A 6,980-nucleotide genomic window follows, 5' to 3' on the forward strand; every position below is an offset into this window, starting at 1 on the left:
AGAGAGACACTGTCTGAAAAAAAAAAAAAATTAAAAATTATTAAAAAGTTGGCTGGGCATGGTGGCTCACGACTGTAATCCCAGCAATTTGGGAGGCCGAGGCGGGTGGATCACCTGAGGTTAGGAGTTTGAGATCGGCCTGGCCAACATGGTGAAACCCATCTCTACTAAAAATACAAAAAATCAGCCAGGCATGGTGGCACGCGCCTGTAGTCCCAGCTACTCAGGAGGCTGAGGCAGGAGGATTGCTTGAACCAGGAGGCGGAGGTTGCAGTGAGCTGAGATTGCGCCACTGCACTCCAGCCTGGGTGACAGCGTGAGACTCTGTCTCAAAAAAAAAAAAAAATTATTGAAAGGTTAACTTTATGTATGCTCTTGTCACTCAGTAAGCACTCTAAATCTGTTAGCTACCACTTTTTTTTTTTCTAGACGGAGTCTCGCTCTGCCTCCAAGCTGGTGCAGTGGCACCATCCTGGCTCACTGAAACCTCTGCCTCCTGGGTTCAAGAGATTCTCCTGCCTCAGCCTTCCTAGTAGCTGGGACTACAGGTGCACGCCACCACACCCAGCTTATTTATATATTTTATTTTTTTGAGACGGAGTCTCAATCTATCGCCCAGTTTGGAGTGCAGTGGCGCAATCTTGGCTCACTGCAACCTCCACCTCTTGATGCCCAGCTAATTTCTGTATTTTTAGTAGAGACAGGGTTTCACCATGTTGGCTAGGATGGTCTCGATCTCCTGATCTCATGATCTGCCAGCCTCAGCTTCCCAAAGTGCTGGGATTACAGGCGTGAGCTACCGCACCCGGCTGCTACCACTATTAAGAAATATTTGCAGCCAGGCGTGGTGGCTCATGTTTCTATTCCCAGCATTTTGGGAGGCCGAGGCGGGCAGATTAGCTGAGGTCAGGAGTTTGAGATCAGCCTGACCAACGCAGCAAAATCCTGTCTCTACTAAAGACACAAAAATTAGCTGGGCATAGTGGTGGGCACCTGTAATCCCAGCTACTTGAGAGGCTATAGCAGGAGAATCGCTTGAACCCAGGAGGCCGAGGTTGCAGTGAGCTGAGAACACAACATTGTGCTCCAGCCTGGGCAATAAAAGCGAAACTGTCTGAAAAACAAAAATAAAAACAAAAACGAAACAAAAAACAAAGAAAAGAAAAAATATTTGGAAGCGTATTATTAGCTGAGCATAATTAAACCAAACCAGGGAAAATTATTTGTCACTGCCACTTCTTTGGTTCTACTTTGAGTTTACTTAATTTTTTTTGTGTGTATTTATTTATTTTTTCCAGACAGAGTCTTGCTCTGTTGCCCATGCTGGAGTGCAGTGGCACGATCTCTGCTCACTGCAACCTCCGCCTCCCAGGTTCAAGCAATTCTTCTGCCTCAGCCTCCTGAGTAGGTGGGATTACAGGAGAGGGCCACCATGCCCGGGTAAATTTTGTATTATTTATTTATTTATTTTGAGATGGAGTCTCGCTCTGTTGCCCAGGCTGGGGTCCAGTGGCGTGATCTCGGCTCACTGCAAGCTCCACCTTCCATGTTCACGCCATTCTCCTGCCTCAGCCTCCTGAGTAGCTGGGACTATAGGCGCCCACCACCACGCCCAGCTAATTTTTTTTTTTTTTTTTTTTTTGTATTTTTAGTAGAGATGGGGTTTCACTATTTTAGCCAGGATGGTTTCGATCTCCTGACCTCGTGATCTGCCTGCCTCGGCCTCCCAAAGTGCTGGGATTACAGGCATGAGTCACTGCATCTGGCCCTGCCACTTGACTTTAGGCAAGTTTCTTAAAACACTCTAAACTTCAGTTTCTATACTTTTTGATAAGGATTAAAAGAGATTTCTTGAAATTACTTAGCACAGAACCTGACACATAGTGGACATTCAACAAAGCTTGGTTCCTGCTCCTCTCCCTTCTTCTTTCTGTAATTCATCGGCCAAGGCTGGCTTTCACAGCCAAATCAAGTAACCAATTTCAAATCTTACTTCTCTTAGAACTGAGGTCTATCTTAGTGTGAGTATCAGGGTTCCCAAGGCTCAGCTGCATCTCTGTCCTTCCCACTGTTTCATTGCTTAACCATTTGTTGAATTCTAAGAGCCTATATAATCCTGTTTTGCCTGAAATAATTTGAATTGGATTTATACCATTTACAACAACTAATGTATCCCTTATCTAAAATGGCAATCAGTTAATCTGCTAAACTAAATTGCTTAAAATAACTACTGGCTTTGAATTAAATAATTGAAATATAATTTCATGGCCAGAAGTTTTTTTCAGAAATAATTTAGTCCTGGCCAGGTCCAGTGGCTCATATCTGTAATCCCAACACTTTGAGAAGCTCAGGCAGGAGGACCCCTTGAAGCCAGGAGTTCAAGACCAGCCTGGGCAACATATGGAGAATCCATCTCTCCAAAAACTTAAGAAAAATTAGCCAGGCGTCATCTGGCAGGTGCCCTTCTGGGATGAAGCTTCCAGAGGAAGGAGCAGGCAGCGATCTTTGCTGCTCTGCAGCCTCCACTGGTGACACCCAGGCAAACAGGGTCTGGAGTGGACCTCCAGCAAACTCCAGCAGACCTGCAGCAGAGGGGCCTGACTGTTAGAAGGAAAACTAACAAACATAAACGAATAGCATCAACATCAACAAAAAGGATGTCCACACCGAAACCCCATCCAAAGGTCACCAGCATCAAAGACCGAAGGTAGATAAATTCACGAAGATGAGGAAAAACCAATGCAAAAAGGCTGAAAATTCCAAAAACCAGAACATCTCTTCTCCTCCAAAGGATCACAAGTCCTCACCAGCAAGGGTATAAAACTGGACAGAGAATGAGTTTGACCAATTGACAGAAGTAGGCTTCAGAAGGTGGGTAATAACAAACTCCTCCAAGCTAAAGGAGCATGTTCCAACCCAATGCAAGGAAGCTAAGAACCTTGAAAAAAGGTTAGAGGAATTGCTAACTAGAATAACCAGTTTAGAGAAGAACATAAATGACCTGATGGAGTGGAAAAACACAGCACGAGAACTTCATGAAGCATACATGAGTATGAATAGCCGAATCAATCAAGTGGAAGATAGGATATCAGAGACTAAAGATCAACTTAATAAAATCAAGTGTGAAGACAAGATTAGAGAAAAAAGAATGAAAAGGAATGAAGAAATCCTCCAAGAAATATGGGACTATGTGAAAACACCAAACCTACGTTTGATTGGTGTACCTGAAAGTGACCGGGAGAATGGAACCAAGTTGGAAAAGACTCCTCAGGATATTATCCAGGAGAACTTCCCCAACCTAGCAAGACAGGCCAACATTCAAATTCAGGAAATATAGAGAATGCCACAAAGATACTCTTTCAGAAGAGCAACCCCAAGACACATAATCATCAGATTCACCAAGGTTGAAATGAAGGAAAAAATGTTGAGGGCAGCCAGAAATATCAGGTTACCCACAAAGGGAAGCCCATCAGACTAACAGTGGATCTCTCTGCAGAAACCCTACAAGCCAGAAGAGAGTGGGGGCCAATATTCAACATTCTTAAAGAAAGTAATTTTCAGCCCAGAATTTCACATCCAGCCAAACTAAGCTTCATAAGCAAAGGAGAAATAAAATCCTTTACAGACAAGCACATGCTGAGAGGTTTTGTCACCAGCATACCTGCCTTACAAGAGCTACTGAAGGAAGCACTAAATATGGAAAGGAAAAACCGGTACCAGCCACTGCAAAAACAAGTTCTGAAATTGAGGCAGTAATAAGTAGTTATCAAGCAAAAAAAAAAAAAAACCCAGGACCAGATGGATTCACAGCCAAATTCTACCAGAGGTACAAAGAGGAGCTGGTACCATTCCTTCTGAAACTATTCCAAACAATAGATAAACAGGGACTCCTCCCTAACTCATCTTATGAGGCCAGCATCATCCTGGTACCAAAACCTGACAGAGACAAAACAAAAAAAGAAAATTTCAAGCCAGTATCCCTGATGAACATTGATGTGAAAATCCTCAGTAAAATACTGGCAAACCAAATCCAGCAGCACATCAAAAAGCTTATCCACCACGATCAAGTCAGCTTCATCCCTGGGATACAAGGCTGGTTCAACATACACAAATTAATAAATGTAATCCATCACATAAACAGAAGCAATGACAACAACCACATGATTATCTCAATAGATGCAGAAAAAGCCTTCTATAAAATTCAACACCCCTTCATGCTAAAAACACTCAATAAACTAGGTATTGATGGAATGTATCTCAAAATAATAAGAGCTATTTATGACAAACCCACAGTCAATATTATATGGAATGGGCAAAAGCTGGAAGCATTTCCTTTGATAACTGGCACAAGAAAAGGATGCCCTCTCTCACCGCTACTATTCAACATAGTATTGGAAGTTCTGGCCAGGGCAATCAGGCAAGAGAAAGAAAGAAAGGGTATTCAAATAGGAAGAGAGGAAGTCAAATTGTCCCTGTTTGCAGATGACATGATTGTATATTTAGAAAACCCCATTGTCTTAGCCCAAAATCTCCTTAGGCTGATAAGCAACTTCAGCAAAGTCTCAGGATACAAAAATCAATGTGCAAAAATCGCAAGAATTCCTATGTACCAATAATAGAGAGCTACAAAAAAAAAGGAGAATTACAAACCACTGCTCAAGGAAATAAGAGAGGATACAAACAAATGGAAAAACATTCCATGTTCATGGATAGGAAGAATCAATATCGTGAAAATGGCCATACTGCCCAAAGAAATTTATAGATTCAATACTATCTGCATCAAGTTACCATAGATTTTCTTCATAGAATTAGAAAAAACTACTGTAAATTTCATATGGAACTAAAAAAGATCCTGTATAGCCAAGACAATCCTAAGTAAAAGAACAAAGCTGGAGGCATCACGCTACCTGACTTCGAACTTACTACAAGGCTACAGTAACCAAAACAGCATGGTACTGGTACCAAAACAGATATATAGACCAATGGAACAGGACAGAGGCCTCAGAAATAACGCCACACATCTACAACCATCTGATCTTCGACAAACCTGACAAAAACAAGCAATGGGGAAAGGATTCCCTATTTAATAAATGGTGTTGGGAAAACTGGCTAGCCATATGCAGAAAACTGAAACTGAACCCCTTCCTTATACCTTATACAAAAATTAACTCAAGATGGATTAAGGAGTTAAACATAAGAACTAAAACCATAAAAACCCTGGAAGAAAACCTAGGCAATACCATTCAGGACATAGGCATGGGTAAAGACTTCATGAATAAAACACCAAAGCAATGGCAACACGAGCCAAAATTGACAAACAATATCTAATTAAACTAAAGAGCTTCTGCATAGCAAAAGAAACTATCATCAGAGTGAACAGGCAACCTACAGAACGGGAGAAAATTTTTGCAATCTATCCATTTGTCAAAGGACTAATATCCAGAATCTGCAAATAACTTAAACAAATTTATAAGAAGAAAACAAACAACCCCATCAAAAAGTGGGCAAAAGATGTTAACAGACACTTCTCCAAGGAAGACATTTATGTGGCCAACAAACAGATGAAAAAAAGCTCATCATCACTGGTCATTAGAGAAATGCAAATCAAAACGCCAGTTAGAATGGCAATCATTAGGGCCAGGCGTGGTGGCTCACACCTGTAATCCCAGCACTTTGGGAAGCCGAGGCAGGCAGATCATGAGGTCAGGAGATCGAGACCATCCTGGCTAACACAGTGAAACCTCGTCTCTACTAAAAATACAAAAAATTAGCCAGGTGTGGTGGCAGGCGCCTGTAGTCCCAGCTACTCAGGAGGCTGAGGCAGGAGAATGGTGTGAACCCGGGAGGCAGAGCTTGCAGTGGGCTGAGATCGTGCCACTGCACTCCAGCCTGGGCAACAGAGCGAGACCCCCTCTCAAAAAAAAAAAAAAAAAAAAAGGCTGAACGCGGTGGCTCACGCCTGTAATCCCAGCACTTTGGGAGGCCGAGACAGGCGGATCACGAGGTCAGGAGATCGAGACCATCCTGGCTAACACGGTGAAACCCCATTTCTACTAAAAATACAAAAAATTGGCCGGGCGCGGTGGCTCAAGCCTGTAATCCCAGCACTTTGGGAGGCCGAGGCGGGTGGATCACGAGGTCAGGAGATCGAGACTATCCTGGCTAACACGGTGAAACCCCGTCTCTACTAAAAATACAAAAAACTAGCCGGGCGTGGTGGCGGGCGCCTGTAGTCTCAGCTACTCGGGAGGCTGAGGCGGGAGAATGGCATGAACCCGGGAGGCGGAGCTTGCAGTGAGCCGAGATCACGCCACTGCACTCCAGCCTGGGCGACACAGCGAGACTCCGTCTCAAAAAAAAAAAAAAAAAAAAATTAGCCGGGTGGGGAGGTGGGCACCTGTAGTCCCAGCTACACCTGAGGCTGAGGCAGGAGAATGGCGTGAACCTGGGAGGTGGAGCCTTGCAATGAGCCAATATTGCACCACTGCACTCCAGCCTGGGCAACAGAGCGAGACTCCGTCTCAAAAACAAAAACAAAAACAAAAAGAATGGCAATAATTAAAAAGTCAGGATAGCAACACATGCTGGAGAGGATGTGGAGAAATAGGAACACTTTTACACTGTTGGTGGGAATGTAAATTAGTCCAGCCATTGTGGAAGACAGTGTGGTGATTCCTCAAGGATCTAGAAACAGAAATACCATTGGACGCAGCAATCCCATTACTGGGCATTACACAAAGGATTATAAAGCATTCTACTATAAAGACACATGTGTGTGTATGTTTATTGCAGCACTGTTCACAACAGCAAAGACTTGGAACCAACCCAAATGCCTATCAATGGATAAAGAAAATGTGGATAAAGAAAATATGGCACATACACATTTTCTGGATAAAGAAAATGTGGCACATACACATCATAGAATACTATGCAGCCATAAAAAAGGGTGAATTCATGTCCTTTGCAGGGACATGAATGAA

Source organism: Macaca nemestrina, chromosome 3, assembly GCF_043159975.1.
Source record: "Macaca nemestrina isolate mMacNem1 chromosome 3, mMacNem.hap1, whole genome shotgun sequence".
NCBI classification, from domain to species: Eukaryota; Metazoa; Chordata; class Mammalia; order Primates; family Cercopithecidae; genus Macaca; species Macaca nemestrina.